Below are 19,334 nucleotides of genomic sequence, written 5' to 3'. Positions count from 1 at the left end.
TACTCATTTCGGGATCCAGTTGAAACAGGCGAGAACGGTAAGGGCATGGGCGCCATTTTAATTGCATCGCGATGAAGAGGTGGACTGTACATGTATCCATTTCGAGCTCATTGAGTGCTATTTCGAATAATGTTTTCGCTTGGATGTCGTCTGTTTGGGAAACGATCTGCATACAATTGCGCAGCTGCAGCGTAATTGTTATGGCCTTCGCCTAAAATTAACATCATATCAACAATCTCTGTAGGAGGATAGTGAGCCATGTTTCGCTAAAGAATAATTTAGTTTCGTCAGTTGATGTTTACGATTCACAATCTGTGTGGCGGGTGGGATTCATTTTGTAGACGAAATAGCTTAATTTGGCGTAATGAAAGAGTTGGTGCACATTTTGTATAGATTTGATGCGTCCTTCTCGGATAATTCCGAATAAATCTGAGCTCTTCCCCAATTTTAATATTTCTCGATTTCAGCGCCATCTGTCAATGGTTAAAAAAACGATTCAGACAAAACTTCATTGCTTTTTTATGGAGAATCCGAATCTGCAAAAAATGGGTTGCCATTTAAGGTTTAAAAGTTGCCTCCCACCCCACCCAAGGGGGCGGGGTCTGGGGGTCACGGTTGTATTATTTGATGTCCCCCTTTGGCCTTACGAACTGGTCTTACCCACTGTTTTTACACGATATAGTTTTCGAGATAATCTCATCCGAAACTTCAGATGGACCAGTATTTTTAAGTATGGACCAGTATTTTTAAGAAAACGATATAAGTTACTAAATAAAATACTCTTCATAAATATTTGATACTCCTTTTATTTGCAATTGCGGCCATATGACATGTACAATGCGTCATGTCGACTTCTCTTCCTTCTTCTTTCTTCTCCTCTTCCTCTGCAAAAATTTACTACCTTATAAGAAAATCTACCGAACAACGTGTTACTTCAGCTCTGCTTGCTCTCCTTCGTACCATTCTTCTCTCATATCTCTGACCTTAACTTATTCCACTTCCATCAAACCACCTCTTTGTGCATTTCGTTCCAGAAGTCTCAACTTGTAGTTACTTCGCTCTTTTTCACGGTGATAATTTTGTTTTCGTTTGTTTATTTCGCTTGCATTTTCTCTTGATTCTTGTCACTTCTTGTCTGTTCTGCTTTTTGCGGATTTTCATCGTGGCTGCTCTACAGTAGTGATTATTCCGCCTTGCAGATGACAAAACTTGGCACGTTACCCGTTGCGCGCCGTCATGCTTACAGTGTTTTTCTCTCCATACTGTACTTCCTGACTCCCTTTCTAAAATTTATGTGTACATTTCGTCACATTTCTGGGAGTATGGATCGTTGCAATTCCCTTTCCTCAATTTCTCTGAACATTTCGTCATATCTCGGACAGTATGGATCGTTGCAAATAAAATTTAAAGTCTCATCTTTTGTGCTATCAGACTGCTATTTATCCGAAAACATTTTATCAATCTTTTCGTACGATAAAAATTCTTATTCTTACGTCCCCAAGAACATAAGTTTAACTACTTCTCGTTATCAAAAGAACTATGACATTCTTATTATAAATTTTTGTTGCTACATAACAGTCTGTTCCACCTATTCTGTAAAAATAATCTTCACATCCTCTGCCTGAATACTCTGCTCTGGAGTATGTTATCCACTGAACAGACATCTGCATCGGCACCAAGAACGTGTGCATCCAACAATGTTCTAACAGTGCCTGGGAATCTTCTTAGAATCTGATACTGTATTATCAACACCCGGACATTTACTAACCATTTCACAACCTAGGACTACAGTATCTGCCATTCTACTTGGCACTATAAGTTCAGATCTGGGTGTTTCTATAAACAAGTTGATGTCTAAAGTTGCTTCTAATTGTAGCTCCACAGGTAATGTATAGCCTATAAGAATGGGAATTTCTTCAAAAATGTATGTGCATTTCTCTTGTTGTCTCTCTTCAAATATCTTCTGAATTCTCTTATCATGCTTCTGTTTCAAGGTTCTTTAGTACCTTTTTTTTACCTGAAATAAATTGTTCCTAACTTTCTATTCTTTCCTTGATTTCCTTCGTAGTTTCTTATGCCTTTCTTAGAGTTCTTTCTAAATTTTCTCTTCGTTTTCCTTGTTTCTTTTCTATCTTCTTTAGTATCTCTTGCATTTTGTTTTATAGCATCTAATATCCCTGCAATATGCAACTGACTAATATCTGAATGCGACTGATATTCAGTTTTACTGCTAAGTAAGGATTAATCTACTTCAGGGATGGCCAATCCTTCCGAAACACTGGCCAAATTTTTGCGAGGAAATTTCCCCACTGACCGTAATAGCAATTTTTATTTTGTGTACCAAAACAAGCAAGAAATATCAATTTATTTTTTAAAGGAGATAAAACAAATCTGAGGAAAGAACATTTATTATACAATTTGATGGAATACAGTGTTAGTGGGATGTCTGGCTTTGTTTGACTGAACTAAGTGAGTCAGTGTTGATATCAACCGAAGCTGTTACTATACGCAAACAGTCTTCGAGATGAACATAAATAATTCGTGTTCCCATTTGTGATTTGATTTAATTCATCCGTTCACACACGTAAGCGTTTCCACGTAATAAAATAATTTTTTAAGATTGTTTGTAAATCACTAGATATTTCTTCTTTTGCACATATGTTTTAAAGAACTTTTCCAAACCAATCTGATTAAATTTATCTTCCAACTGTACACAACATCGCATTTCGTAGCATTGCATTTATAAATGCTTCGGTAGTGAACTCATTCGTACGGAGAATGACGTAGCAAATACGGAGAAAAACAGACGATGTATCTTAAAATTTCGAAATCGGTCTTCGAATCCGCATTTGCAGTCATATATCAAAGAAGCGTATTTAATCGCTGCCGCCTGTGTGACATCTGATTGCATTGACAGTGTAGGAAAATGTATGAAGTTCTTGTTCGCAACTCTTGTTCCCAAATCCCAAGTTTCATTTGGAATGCGAAAATAAGTTCATGCATGCCATTAATCAGCTAATCTTTTCCTAGGGAACGAGTATTCACATCAGTTACATTGCTAGTTATGTCGACAAGAAAGGCAACGTCGGAAAGTCATTCTTCATCTTCGATCTCTTGGAGTCGCTTTGACTTGCTTTCCAAGAATGACCGTATTTCTTTCTTCAAATCAAGCAGTGTTTTCAACATTTTCGCAGGATATAGCCACATTACTTCTGTATAATACGACATGTTACTATGCTCTGAGTCCAAAGACTTCAGAAACGCTTGGAACTGACGACGATTCAATCCGTTCGACTTAATAAAGTTCACTGTTTTGACCACTACCTTTATGATATGGTCCACTTTGAGTGAATTGGCACATAAATTCTCAATGAAAGCTTAGCATCTACGTATTGTTGACTTTGAGCGCCTCGTTTTCTATCTACTGCACTAAACCTTCGTGTTTACCAGCCGTTGCTGGAGCACTATCCGTTGTTAGCCCCGACAGGAAACCGACTTAATTGCAATATAACTGCTTCCAACAAATCTCGTGACTTCGTGGTATCCTTAAGTGGATACAATCACGCTAACTCTTCTGTTTTATTAAAATGGGCATCAACACCTCTGACATAAATAGCTATAAAAATAAATAATCCTTATAAAATTATAATGATTGAAAATAAGTTAATTATAAATAATCAATCCTTATAAAAATAAAATAAATAATTAATCCTTATAAAAATAAATCGCGGTATCCGCTAGCTAGAGAAAAAATGTAAGTCGTTTATCTGGTCTTTTCCAAATTGTCTCTCGTACTTATCAAACCGTTACTGCGTGTTAAGTCTCGCAATGCCGGCTGATGTTATGTTCGTGTGGAGCCGAGACAGATTCATATCAGACATATGGGTTCTGTTTTATACTCAACAATAAAATAGTTTACACTCCACTTGAATTGAAAAGTTCTCAACTTCTCTGTGACTTCACTCTTCTTAGGTTCTGTTTGTTTACTTGTTGGCGCCATACCAAGTTTACATCTTGAAACAGGCATTTTTTACCATAAGCAGGAAACTGACAAAAATACCACACGTTAATCAGAGATTTGCAACTTTTTATATGTATGGTACGTGAAGTTCAGAATCAAATGTCAGTTATCCAAAGTGGTCGATGCTACTCTCAAAAATTCCCTACAAGAACTACTTTAAAATTCCCCAAAGCTTCTTAAATCCGTATGATAAGCTGAACGTTTTGATGGCCTATGTGGCTTCATGGTAGGAAGCTCAACTGCCACATGGGTGGCCTTCGATTCCTAGTTGTGGTAAAATTTTTTTTAAAAAGAAGATTCGTGTTCCGCGGGAATTTTCTTGAAGCATACGGTACATGAAGGTGGAAAAAATTAATTTTAAATGTTTCCCTTTTTTCAAACAACCTTGTATATAAATGATCGGAGATTAAGGGTTTACATCCTCAATGAACACTGGATTTTTCTTTGTGATATGTAATTAGAAAAACAAGATGTGCATTATCCGAGAAATGAAAATTAAATATGTCATAATTAACATATATTTACATGACGTAGGTATTCGAACGGGACGAAAAAAAACTGAAAAATTAATGATCGAAACTAGACTCAAACCAGCAATCTAGTAAATACTAGTCTCGTGCTCATATTGTTTCTTTTACAATCTTTATGCATTTCACGTTGCACGGAGATGCTTGAAGGGTATGCGACTATGTTTAAAAATAGATATTAACTATGCACCTCCGTTTACAAACACAGCATGCATGGGAATCGAACCCTTCCTCTCCGCATGTAAGACTTGCATCGCACTACAGAGCTACACTGCTCGTCGAACAGTTGGTCTTTCATTTGAGTTGTATAGGTACTTGGGAAACTTCATAGTCTGTTGTGAATCTTCAGGTTTTCGCGGCGCAAAGACTGCTCCATTAAGTTTCGGGAAAGCAGCCGCATGAATTCTGCTTCTAAAAGGATGGAGCGAGCGCTGGAGCGTCAGTCGTACGGCTCTCTCTGAAGATGGCTGAAAGGTATACAGCCGAAATATTAGAAGAAGAAGCAGAATTCATGCGGCTTCATAGTCTGTTCTCTCGAAAATTTATGAAAGTATTTCTCAGCTGCTTTAGGAAATTGATATTTTAATTTTGAACGTCATGAATCACCTCTCAAAAACTGCGCCCGCGTGCCTAAAAGGTTGGCCACCCTTGAATTGGAGTAAACCTGACTTACAGTTGCATATATCAGCAATGTTAGATGCTGTAAAAGAAAATGCAAGAGACACGAGTTCCGTCCAGGAATCAGGCGATTCGCCCGACGGCAGGGCATTCCACCGAATGTTACAACGACGGAAGTGGTATCCATTCAAAATGGAACTCCAATAACATCTGGTGGAAGACGACCTTGACCAGAGAATGCAGTTTTACGAGTGAGTCTTAACACAATACGTCACGTACATCTACATGGATACTCAGTAAATCACACTTACGGGCCTGGCAGGGTTCATCACCTTCACAATTCTGTATTATTCTGTTATCGAATAGCGCGCGGGAAAAACGAAAATCTGTGTCTTTCTGTGCAAGCTCTGATTTGTCTTATTTTATTACGATGATCGTTTCTTCCTATGTAGGTTGGCATCAACACTTTCGCATTCGGAGAAGAAAGTTGGTGATTGAAATTTCGTGAAAAGGTCCCGCCACAAAGAGAAACGTCTTTGTTTTAATGATGTCCACCCTAAATCCTGTATTGTTTCAGTGACACTTTCTCCCCTATTTCTCGATAATACAAAATGTGCTGTCTTTCTTTGAACTTTCTCAATGTACTCCGTTAATACTATTTGGTAAGGATCCCAGACCGACCGCGCAGCAGTACTTCAAAACAGGACGGGCAAGTCTAGTGTAGCCACACTCTTTAGTAGATCTGTTGTATCTTCTAAAGGTTGTGACAAAAAATCGCACTCTTTGGTTGGCCTTTCACACATTTTCTATGTGTTATTTTCGATTTAAGTTGTTCGTAATTGTCATTTCTAGATACTTAGTTGAATTTATGACCTTTACATATGATGGATTTATTGTGTAACCCAAGTTTAACGGATTAATTTTAATACGTACGTGGTTGAAAAATAGAAATCAGTGCTTAGTGTTATTCGTCGGGAGGCTCCTTACAGGGCAGGTCCGGCCGCCTTGGTACAGGTCTTGTTACCACACTGGGCGACCTGCATGCCGGATGGGGATGAAATGATGATTGAGACAACACAACACCCAGTCTCTGAGCGGAGAAAATCCCCGACCCAGCCGGGAATCGAACCCGGGCCACTTGGGCCCGCAGTCCGTCATGCTAACCATTCAGCTATCTGGGTGGACTACTTACGCGGATGATCTCACACTTTCCTTTATTTTGAGTCACGTATCAATTTCCGCACTATACTGGTAGCTTTCCTACGTCGTTGTGCAATTTGTTTTGATCTTCTGATGACTTTATTAGACGACAAACGACAGCATCATCTACAAACAACCAAGGACGGTTGATCCGATTGTCTCCTAAATCGTTTTTATAGATAAGGAACATCAGAGTGCTTGTAACTCTACCTGGGAGAACACCAGAAATAACTTCTGTTTTACTTAATGATTTCCCGTCAATGACTACTGTGACCTCTCTGACAGGAATCCAGTCGCATAACTCAGACTATATCCCACGTGTAGGGTACAGTGTCGAAAGCCTTCGATAAATCTAGAAATGTCGAATCAATTTGAAATCCCTTCTAATCGAGAGCGACATTACTTTCAACATAATTTTTAGTGATGAGGCGACTTTTTACGTCGGTGAGCACACACAACCTGCATCATTGGACAACGTAAAGTGGATGTCCCCCCGCAGGGCTCGAGAACGTGGCAAAGTCATGGTATGGTGCAACATTTGGGGAATGCGTCTCATTGCCTCTATCTTTCGGATGGAACCCTCAATGCAGCGGCCTATGTGTAGACGCTGGATGAGGTGGTCGTGTCTATGGTTCTCGACAAGGACGGGACATTTACTTCGTACTTTCAGCAGTATGGGGCGCCACCGATTATGGTGCCTCTGTACGGGAATGGCTAGACAGACAGTTCCCCGGTTGTTGATTGGGCGTCTCGGGTGCGAGGAGTGGCCGCCACGTTCACCTGATATGACCCTCCTAGATTTATAGCTGTAGGAATGCTTTCCTGGGACGGCGGATTACCGAGGCCTGTGAGACAGCCACACCTGCTGTGTTGTGTCGTGTCCATGGAAACTATCTACGGTACAAGGACAGAATGTGGAACACATTGCATGAAGTACACTTTGCTTTGCAATGTGTAGCATGCCATTCGCGTCGTAATTCATGACGGATTACACATGTTACACCAATAAATGCATTACTTTTTGTATATCAAAGATATTGGAAAACAAACTTCACTACTGTATTTTCCGTCAAATTATACCCTTAAAAATGCATCACATGACGCTCCTTCTGTCGAAGAAAGGTGAGCTGAATCCAATATGGTGGATACTAAGATGGCGGATGGTATCCCATTTGCTTATATCCATATTCATCTCGTCCCTACCTCATATCGTTTTCGCGATATTTAGCCTAATCCCGACTTTTGGGACACCCTGTTATGTTCACAGTTAATTCTCATGCTTCCATTTCAGCCACTGCTCTTCACCGAAAAGCAGTCAGCCTATCATGCGCTGTGAGATGTAAAGCTCCTCGTCTCTCTCTCGTTAATGTCTTTCCTATCGCTTCGTTACGGAAATAAAGTGACCATGTGCCTAATACGAATGTATCTGTCATTTATGTCTCAAATATTAAAATAACTCAGGTAAAGAATGGAAAATGTCGCTTTGAAATTATAAGGTTGGAAGTTAAATTACTTTGGGTTATTGTTCCTTTGTAACGTAAAACGCTTCCCTGACAGTGCCTATGTTCACCGTGTGTCTTTCAACATTTGCGTTTTTTACATGTTCACACTGAAGCAATCATTTCTGCGTCGTGTTTTCGCATTAATTAAACAGGTAATCCGTGATCATAGAAGCCTTTTCATGTATGTTCTACTACGGAGTGTTCAAAAAGTCTCTCCGCAGTGCTGAATGATTGTTCGCGTGTCTGCGTTACTTCCCTTCAAGAGGACTCTCCCAACACTCCACTGTTCCGTTTATCTCAGCCAGCGTCAGTAGTTTCGTTGGTGTGTGCCTTTACGTGTTGGTGTGAACGTTATAGTTCCTTTATTCGTTTGTTTTGCTTTTGACGCTGTTAAAATGCTAACCATTGAAGAACGTGTGTTTTTAGTCGAAGAAGTGTTCAAAGCTGGCGGTAAATACACAGTTTCAGTTCGTGCGACATTTAATTCAGTTTTCCCGGAGACAATAGTCGCACATCACAATACTGTGCGAGATTTGATTAACAAATTTCGAAGTACGGGTTCAGTGACAGATGCACCGAGAAGTGGTCGTCCTAGCGTTTTGTCTGAGGTTAAACTACTCGATATTTCAGATAAAATATCCATGAGTCCGAACACGTAGTAAGAAAACTCGCCCAGGAAATCGATGTTAGTGTTGGAACGGCCCACACAACTGTAAGGAAAGAATTCGGACTTCTCCCATATAAAGTGACAGTCGTTCAAGAACTGAAAAATACTGATCATGGCAAGAGACTGCATTATTGTCAATGGTTCAAAAATTTCGTTCAACAAAATGAAAGGGATATTCTTAATGAAACGTTTTTCACTAATGAGGCGTGATTTCATATATATGGGTACATGAACACGCAAAATTCTCGTATGGGAAGTACGGTAAACCCATTGCCTATTCATGAGGAACCACTGCATTCTGGGAAAATAGGAATTTGGAAAGCAATTTCTAGACGTCGTATTGTGGGTACCATATTTTTCAACGAAACAATAAACGCACAACGATACTGCAGTGATATTCTGCAACCATTCAAAGGATAACTTGTGTTATGTGAAATACTGAACGGTTATTTTCAACAAGATGGTGCAACCGCGCATACAGCTCGCGTTTCAGTGTCACTGCTTGCTGTTTTTGGTGATCGCAGTGACTTTGGCCTTCACAATCGCCTGACCTAACACCACCTGACCTTTCTTCTGGAGTGCTGAGAAAGCAACCGTCTATAAAAACCATTCCAAATCCATCGATGAATTGAAAACTGCAATATCCACTTTCACTGATCTGTTACAGAAGAAATGTTACAGCTTGTGTTTGGAAACATGATTAGATGAATTAAATTGTGTATTCAACAACAGGGGGCCACTTTCAACATTTAATGCAAAAATTTGTAAGTAATAATGAATATTTGATAAATTAACAAGTTGTATTTCACTGAGTTTCATTTCGGTATATTCACTGCGGCATCTGGCACGCTTGGCCAACAATCATACGGCACTGTCGATAGACTTCCTGAACACCCCGTAACAATATATTTTCCCACGGCGGCTACTGATTTTTCGAACACGGCACCGTACCAATCATAAATGTATTAATTAATCCCGCCCACCTTTTCACGAAATAACTGACGTGCTTTTCACCAAAAAAGTCACGTAACTCTTTTAACTATTAATTCCACTATCTACTAAATTCTGCGCATTATTTATCCATAACGTGGCTGAACGCGGCCGCTCATTATTGAAGCTCAACACCGACGACCTCCCGACTCCAAGAAGGGGCTTTGCTGCGGCAACACAGTCCTAGCTCGTGGGAAAGGCGCTCTGAAAGTTTCAGAAGCCAGCGGCGGGGTGCAAATACAATATCGATACGTTATTAAATGAACCATAGCAGTACTCCTTATGTTACCTACATTAAAATATCACTCTGCAGTTCCACTCTGCAGAATGCCAAAATTTGTGGCACGTGTACCTCCGTGTACACGGCCACAAAACAACAACCATTGTCATCCAATAGTGTAGATACTATTGAAGCTGAAGATATATCGCCGACATTGCTGCTCCCACATTCATTTACTTCCGTACAGCACACAATTAGTTTCATTTGGAACTTCAGTTACTTTTGACTCGAACTGGCACAAGGCATGAAAGCTAAAATTTTTACATTACTCTCAGTTACCTCCACAAATTTAGTGCTTCGCTTATTAAGTAAATTTAGAGAACTTTCCACAACCTTCGATTCCTGACGCCTGTTTGCATTGTCTAGTCCCATACAAGCATTTTTCAATTGTGATTCCTCATGACTTCTCGACACCTTCTTTGCATATTCTGGAGTCTTATGATGAGTTATTCCTTTCTGTCTCTCTTCTTGGATCCTATTTTCCTCCTGTAAAGTAGCGCGATCTGCACACAGAGCCTTTACATTATTAGCTCGTCCTTATTGCTCGCGAGTTGCTCTGCACCGCCCTCCTTTCATTTATAAAAAACGATGTTAGGAACATTTAGATACAGTACCATCACTTTACCACTTTTCATTTACGCATTCCTTCGCCGTCAGTGAAGCCTAGACCCCCTCCACTCCGACGTCGCGGGCTGGCGGTTGTACGTGGACGCCTGTCCTCCGCTCAGCTGGACGCTCTCTCGTCGGCACTCTTATCATTCTGACGTCAGACCTGGCAGCAAGTCGGTGGTCCGTCAGTACACCAAGTCCCTGACCCGTGACCCGTGGCTTCTTCTTGCTGCAGCTGCCTTCTGCAGTCTCATGCGCCCAGGCGATTCAGGCGCCGCTAGCGTCATCTAGGCTTACGAGGGAAGACTGCTGTCAAGAATGGTGTGTTTAGGTTTCGGTCTGGTTAATAACATGATAATCGCTCCTGCTAAACCGGGAAGTGAAAGAAGAAGCAGAAGGACTGTGCACAGTGCATGATCAGCTGACGTGCTGCCTCCAGGCTGGAGTCTAGAATAGGCCGGTGCAGACGGCACGTCTGCTGCGCTGTGGTACCATGTCCCACAGGGTGGTCTTAGCGAAGGAGGTGGCTGCCCTCATCCGGTCTCGAAACCGTGGCTGCAAGTTGCGATGCCCAGTCCTCTCGTCGTCTGGACTAGCCCTGTCTTCGGAGTTTGTACCGATGGGCTCTGAATAAATTCACAGTTATTTATATTGTTCTGGGGCGCATTTGTTGCACTGCTGCCCGGCATCTTGTCCATAATTGAGACTAGGGTTCTGGCCCTGGTGTGGTGATACTTCTGTCCACGTTTGCATAGTGCACTTTCCACCGAGCATGGCTAGCCCAACTTGCAGGCTTTTTGCGTACATGTTGCTATAACTTAAACGTCGCAAGACTAGGTAGCGACGCTACATCATATTAAAAGAGAATGAGTGAGATAGACTCACAATAAATGACAGTACCTTTCTCATTATATGTGTTCACTTCCATTATCCTATATATGACAGTAAAACCAGACACTTGGAAAAAATATCATCAACTATTTTAAAAAATTGCCGTCAAACAAAAATAAAAAAATATTGCACTCACAATACTTGAAGTTGATGATTGCAACCCTGCATTAAAACAGCCTTCTACCCAGGAATGGCAGAGACCGTGACTCCACTGCTACCGAAGTCCTGCAATAACAATCAGTTCTGACACCAGTGTTCCAGTGTCAGAGTATTGGAAGACCGCTTCCTGACGCCACTGTTGCGACCCATACCCATAAGCTGGGGGTCGTGTTGTGAGGAAGAGCGGTCAAGTTCACGCCTGTACGCATCAGTTACATAGTGGTACTTATAACAACCCATAACCGCTCTCAATCAATAACAATCCTCTCCCCTCCTCCCCAAATATATTCAGAGGTAAATATGTGTGACATGAAGAAATACTGACACCTCGTCAGCTAGTCGTGGCGCCACTGTCTCAGGTCAGAGCCGTGGCTGCACGCTATGTTGGTGAAGGCAACGGAGTGAGGAAGGGGCTGGCCAAACAGACGCTTTGCAAATGACACAGTGTGGCTACCAAATCAGCACTCTTGAAGACCGCCCATTCTCAAAGGCCCTGGTCATCAGCCATTGATCTCCCAAAATGTCGGCAGATGCACACAAGTCGGCCAGGTGGCTGTGTGGAGGTGTCAGACCTAATCAGTATGAAGAGACTAGCTTGCAGATCGAACGAAATGACCCTTTGCGTTAGAGTGCTGGTCTCACCCAGTCTTCTCACCTGTGCTGAAGCAGTAGGCAGCAATGGCAGGCCACAAATATGGTATGTATCAGATTGGCTGCATCTCGGTACTGAAGTCAGCAAGCAGCCATCGTCGATCAGTTTGTAATAGTTTCAGTAAATCACAATGTACTGCCATTCTGTCTCACTCGTATTCTAGAGACAAGGACAGAATGACAGCGCAATTGGATGTGTTCTTGAGCTGCACGAGCCTCACTACTGAAAAGTCTGAGACCGTGCCTATGACATGGTGGTTCTGAGTGAATGACTTATTTGATACGTCAGCACTCACTGCCTCAGTGTGGTATTCTGAATCGCCGAGCTCGGTTCTTTCTGCCTGTATTAGATTTGGTAGTGGCGCTCAGACAGTGAAATTATGTAGCGTAACCTCGCTGTTTCTTCAAAATGGCTCTGAGCACTATGGGACTGAACTGCTGTGGTCATTAGTCCCCTAGAACTTAGAACTACTTAAACCTAACTAACCTAAGGACATCACACACATCCATGCCCGAGGCAGGATTCGAACCTGCTACCGTAGCAATCGTACGGTTCCGGACTGCGCGCTGTTTCTTCTTAAGTACCGTTGCAACGCTGTCATTTCTGCCTGTTGCAGTGCGGGTACGCCTTGCTGACATACCAATTGGCACACAAGCTATGTGCTAACCTACTCTGTTCTGAGCTCACCTAGTAGATCTCTTTAAAAATCTTAAGCATGTACGTATGCAAGTTCCCATGGTCGAAGCTAGTAATCTAATATGAATATTTGCGACTGAAGATGAAATAATAAATATTTTTAAAAACTCACAAGTAAAATTGTGCAATGGACGCTTTCACTATCAAGTTACACAAACCAAAATTGCTTTGAAAAACATTCACTCAATATACAAACACTTTACGAATCAAAATTATAATAGTAACGTTCGTACAAACAGATTTACAATTTACTTTCAGAATATTATGAAACAATGACTGTTGCACACGATTATATAAAAGTCATATCTGGAAGCCAGTAAATCGATATTTGTAAGAACTACTGGTGGATCCGCCTGGCGGATGCTAGCATGGATTAACAACCGAAGAACTAAAGACGGCTCTGCCGTAACGATACTACAGCTACGCGTAAGGTCTTCATAAGTTACAAGTGACTTTCATCATCGTTATTCTTTGTAATCACAGGTAATTATCATCAATTTAGACACTTAATCACACATCTAAATCTGTAACAATACTTTCTCATCTCCCTGAATGTTATTGTCTGTCTGCGCATGATGACAGAGTTGTTAACACAGTTACTTTTTTTAAATATTGCTGTGTCTGTGTTGTTAAGAAGAACAATTCAATGTTATGAACGCAAAAAGCATAAACTCTGAATTGTAATTCGTGCTTCTTTTGTGATGTGTGACTTAACTTTTCGATCATGCATTCGTGTCCGTAGGAACATTGCATCGTTCTTCTTAACAATAGCCGCACGTGGTAGCCGTGCGGTCTTAAGCGTCTTGCTACGGTTCACGTGGCTCCCCCCCCCCCCCCCCCCCCCCCCCCCCCGTCAGAGGTCAGAGTCCTCCCTTGGGCATGGGTGTGTGTGTTGTCCTTAGTGTAAATTAGTGTGTAAGCCAAGGGATCGATGACCTCAGCATTTTGGTCCCATAGAACTTACTACAAATTTCCAATTTCTTAACAAACAGACACTGAAATACCGCATTTATCAATTTTAATTAAAATGTCCTTCCCTATACGAGTACAGGTTGTGACGCAGGATCGACAACACATGAGAGTTTGGATCTACCCGTGAGTCGTGCACGTATAGCCGAAACGTTTAAAGCGACTGACCTCGTCAAGTTGGAAATCCGGGTTCGAGTGACAGTCCTACACTATTTTCACGGTCGCCATTCCATTATACAAATGATAGTTGTTCGTATTCGCTACTACTAATACATTTCATGTAGTTATGTTTTTCGTGGCTTCACTAAATCGGTTAAGCAAATTCTGTGGCGACGCTTCTCGAAAAGATCTCGCCGAAATCCTTAATTGCTTTGTTCAATAAGATCTTCTGCTCCATTTATAACTCCTTCGTAACAAGTTCTTCCTACATTTATTGTCTGGTCCCAAATTATATCATATGTGTGACATGTCGGTACATTTCATTTTTATATCCGGTTGCAGATAACTTACTTATAATATCGCAGCTAGGTCACCGATAGAGTTTGGTGATCTAGACATGTACTTCCTCTGAAAAGCAGATCAATCATCACTTCGGTGTTCCAAAGGAAACATTTAACTTTCGTCCGAGAATTGTCAGAAGAATAACTGTAGCTCTGCATTTCATAGCTTTCCAACATATCAGGGCGTCGCCATACACCATACATAACAACGGTCATCTTTCAGCTAACATGTGGAGGAGTGACGTAGACACGGGTCCTGTTTTTCTCAATCTCGACTATTAATCTTTAGCTAGGTCCACCGTAATTTCTCCACAGCACTCCAGATTAAAGCTGGTATTGATTTCTTTAAAAGATCACGACCGATTCACTTCCACAACTCTATACACAAGATCAAATGTACTTTTTCTGAAATTAACTCTAACCTCCCTTCCTTACTTTAGCTGGAGGAATCGATTGGACAGGCCAACACGTGGTGACATCCTTGGCATTGCAGTCACCTCAGTGGGTTGCAATGATATAAATAAGACTGCCGACGTTTCGGCTGTTCCACGGCGAAGGTTACAGCTAAAAGAAGCTCAAACGTTTACAGCCTCTTTACCAGAACACTGACGAAACAATTTTGTCTGAATAAATCAGCCATAAGGTCAATATATTCCAGCATACAAACTTCTGTAGTCACTTTTTCTGTCTCGAAAAAGTATCATCTGGACCATTAAATCGTCTGATGATGTACAACATAGACTGTTGCCAAGATGTAAGACAAACAGAATTTTAATTCCTTAAAATTAAATTTCTTCTTAATGTCACAGCATAAAACCAACACTGCAGTCTTAAATTAAAATAAACAATGGAAAAATCAAATTGTTACGTCCTTTTTATTTCCTTATTTATAAATATATATGAATAAAACGTAAATACCTTTGTGGATGTACCACCAATTTAGGAGACTGATCTAGACCCTTCAAGGATAGATGATGGTAGGTTTTCGGGACCTGTGTCAGTTTCCACAAAATTATTCTGGCTTATAGTCTGTATCATGTAAAACGATAAACCATCATTTCGGCCACTACTGCAAGCGGCCTTTATCAGCTTAGTTTGTACAGCTGAAACATTACAGTTCTACATGTAATACAATTTGTTGATCCCTTCTTCTAATTCATTGACACTATTCTACAATAGTGACATACCCTTGACACACGGGACTTCGATCGACGTTATCTGCTCGCTATTTATTTCAACCGAAAGGGACATTTTATGAGCAGATAGAAGGAATAGCTTTGAGATCACTCTTTTCACCATTTGAAGAAGATCTTGCAACGAGTAAACTCTGCGTATATACAGAGAATGTCAAAATGTGATTCATCAGTCCACATAAAACCTGAACTGGGATTCATTCTTTGTCAGGCTTGAAACATTCACGTAATTAGTTCGATCATAATTTCTCATGCAGCGCAGTATAGATGGCAGGAGCAGACCATTACAAACTAGTCAATAAAATAAATAGACACCAAGATTAAATTCTAACAAAAATTTTAAGGTCAAATAAGGCAATTACATTTATTAGATGCATATAAGAAAAAGTACAAGACTGTCACGCGCGAGTAAATGAATGAAACAGGATTATAGGCTTAGATCTGAGTGGTATTCACGTTAAACTGAAAAAGGCATTTTAATTGGCTATTAACGTGCGTAAGTATGACGAGAAATTTACAAAAGGACGCCCCATTACCTGGGACAGAAAGAAATACGCTCAGCTCAGCACATGTCTCGTCCACCAGTTTCACGGCTGTCACTCACCTCGGGGACACCTTACAGCGTGCTGCATGCGGGTCATCCTGCTCCCCAGTGAGCGCTACGTTGTAAGCTACTCCCGCGATCATCGACGTGCAAATTATGCCTCCTCAGACCATAGCACCTGGACCATCAAAGCAACCGTGTTCTACAATATTACTGGATGAATTACGTGTTCCCACCTCTCGTCCTAGGAGTAGAACCACCGTTCAGAGTGAACCTGCTCTCATTCGAAAAGAGCGCTCGGTCCCACCCCTCGCTGGTCGCTACTGTCTTGGCATCATTGCAAACGCTGCCGGCGACGTGCGGGTGTCAGTGGCAAACACTGTACTGGTCGCCGGCCAAAGAGAAAAACCCCATGCAGTCATCGTGGAGTATAATATGGTGTCTTGCCGTCTTGTTGAAAGTGGTTACAAAAGAACTCGCTGTTTGACGTGGGTCCTTTCTTGACTGTTGCTCCACGTAGTGGTCATCTGCTGCTGTATTTGACTGTGGTAGACCACCTCCTGTCCTTCGGGCATCAGTGCATGTCGCTTGGCATGAAAATATGAAGGAAGAAAGCTTAGAATTTAATGTTCTGTCTACAACGAAGTCATTAGAGACGTGCGACTGCTACGGTCGCAGGTTCGAATCCTGCCTCGGGCATGGATGTGTGTGATGTCCTTAGGTTAGTTAGGTTTAAGTAGTTCTAAGTTCTAGGGGACTGATGACCACAGATGTTAAGTCCCATAGTGCTCAGAGCCATTTCAAATGGTTCAAATGGCTCTGAGCACTATGGGACTCAACTGCTGTGGTCATTAGTCCCCTAGAACTTAGAACTACTTAAACCTAACTAACCTAAGGACATCACACACATCCATGCCCGAGGCAGGATTCGAACCTGCGACCGTAGTAGTCGCACGGTTCCGGACTGCGCGCCTAGAACCGCGAGACCACCGCGGCCGGCTCAGAGCCATTTGAACCATTTGAACCATTAGAGACGGAGCAAAAGTCTGATTAATGGGGAAGGAAATCGACAGTGCCCTTTTCAAAGAAACCATTCCGACATTTACCTGGAGCGATTTAGAGAAATGGTTCAGTACGCTCCCGTGCAAATGAAAAAAAAATTGTGGGCAATACCAAACTTCTGGCTGAGCCGTGGGCGGCTCTCGTTGATGCCGTTCATTACATGGCATCTTGTAATAGCGATAGTGGCGTCTCGTTTTCTTAGTGTGTTCAATGGCGCCATTGCGTTTGCTCGCCTTGTCGGTCCGTGAGTGGCAGCAGCAATGTTTATCGATAGTGCGTACCGTGGTACCATCTTTGGAGCGGCTTCTAGTATTTCCGGGTCGTTGAGTGTCGAGTTAGTTGAGTTGGGACGGAGAAGCAGTGAGGTCCGGACAGCCAGTACTCGCCCGACCGCTGGCGGCACACATGCACTGTCCGACAGAAGGATGTGGTCGCGAGAGTGGACGACTAAGTGAAGGACCGGCTTCAGCGAGTTTCAGTTGAACGAACCGTGATATTCGAGTAGCAACCACACACTTGTGGTTGTCTATCCGCCCATCGAAGTGGCCTCATGGCAAAAAGTTGTCAGTGAACAATTTGTACTGGGATCTTCTCCGTGCCTGACTCGAGTGGGAACGACCGTTGGTTGGTCGTTCGGTGGGTCGTCGCAGCGGACGACGTGCATTTGGTCTTCCGACCGCTTCTCTCTTCTCTGTGTTTGTGACGACTTATAATACGTCCGTGTTGTTTCACAGTGACTGGTTTTAGTATTGTGAGTCGTTTGTGCAATTGTTTTCCTGGATCCGTGTGTATTTTGTGCTTTTGAATGAGCAGTTATTTTAATGCTGGCTGTGTACTGGATATGGAGTGGGGAGTTGCGAACAAACATCAGATCTGTTGGGGGCACAGCAGTGAGCAGGTCCGTGCAGCACGGGGGCAAGCCGGGTCCGCTGGCGGCGTGTTGCCACTGCCGGATCAAGGAGGCGTAGCTGCGAGAGCGACGACTTCGTTGCACAACGAACCCTGACTTTTAAGTTGAGTGAAAAGTTAACTGCTAATGCAACCAATATAGAAGACACAGAGACATAAATCTTAGACGAAAATTGTGTCTCATTTGTAAGAACGCATAATATCACTAAAATATGGTACAGGACGTATTCACATCTTTAGTTTTATCAATTCCTAGTCCATCTTTGAGTCACTCAGGTTGTCACATTTTATATTTTGCCTGTTACACAGTAACAGAAACCAATATAAAGTCATGGATATTTGCAGGAAAATTAACATTGTCAGTCAGAATCGTCCCCCTCGGTATGTATGCAGCATTGTGTAATCCAGTTACTGCCAAATTCAGTCAAATGTTATTGCATTTCATATCAGTAGCAGAGTATATGAAAAGACATCAACGATTCAGGTGGCAGGGGTGAACTCGATATAAAGGCAGTCGGCACTGGCTGTTTTAGTGAGTGCGTCCAAGGCGTTCCTGCACGTAGGAAACAGACGCCATTAGTGACAGCGCGTATCGTGTACATAAACCACATTTGTGACATTGCCACTCGGGAAACACTTATCATGTGATGTGAAGGCAAAAATGGGTAGGTAGAAGAACATGGGCCTCTCTAATCGCTAAAAAGACGAAAACCGAATTTGGGAAACCGATTTTCGCTGTCGTGTTTATAATATGTTAAGGTCTGTGGCTGATTTGCTAGTACAATTAAATATGGCACCTGGAAAACAACTGTTACAGTTTCTGATTTAGTCAGCACACCGCTATCTCTCTTCACTTAGACGAGGTGCAAACATCTTCATTCTAATATTGTTGCTTATCTTTCATTGTACAAGAAGCCACTCCGTCTATTAGACGAAACCTGACGGCCCAACCAGGTTTCAAAACCGGTTGCGTTTATATGGGATCGAAAATCGAGTGCGGCATTGGAAAACCGGCAACTAGGAGCGGATTTCCAGAATCGATTTTGAAGTGTTCAAATGACTACCCGGAAGCCGTATTGGGAAATCGGTTTACGAAACCCGTGATAAGGAGGTACGTGCTAAGCAATGATTGTTTATGAACACGCTATAAGGGGGTTAAAGTTTCCGTCTCGAAGCCACTGTGTGGCAGAGCAGCCAATCAAAGCTTCGTGGACTAATATCTATCTAAGAAAGCGCATTCTAACGAAGTCGCGATACGTCTGTTATTTACTGCAACAGTCCAATATTCAGTGGGGTCGGTCGGGTGCCAACACTTCATGTGATTGCACGCTAGCCTTCGTCGCCG

Source organism: Schistocerca gregaria, chromosome 1 (genome assembly GCF_023897955.1).
Source record: "Schistocerca gregaria isolate iqSchGreg1 chromosome 1, iqSchGreg1.2, whole genome shotgun sequence".
Taxonomy (NCBI): domain Eukaryota; kingdom Metazoa; phylum Arthropoda; class Insecta; order Orthoptera; family Acrididae; genus Schistocerca; species Schistocerca gregaria.
Note: the sequence above shows the minus strand (reverse complement) of the source record.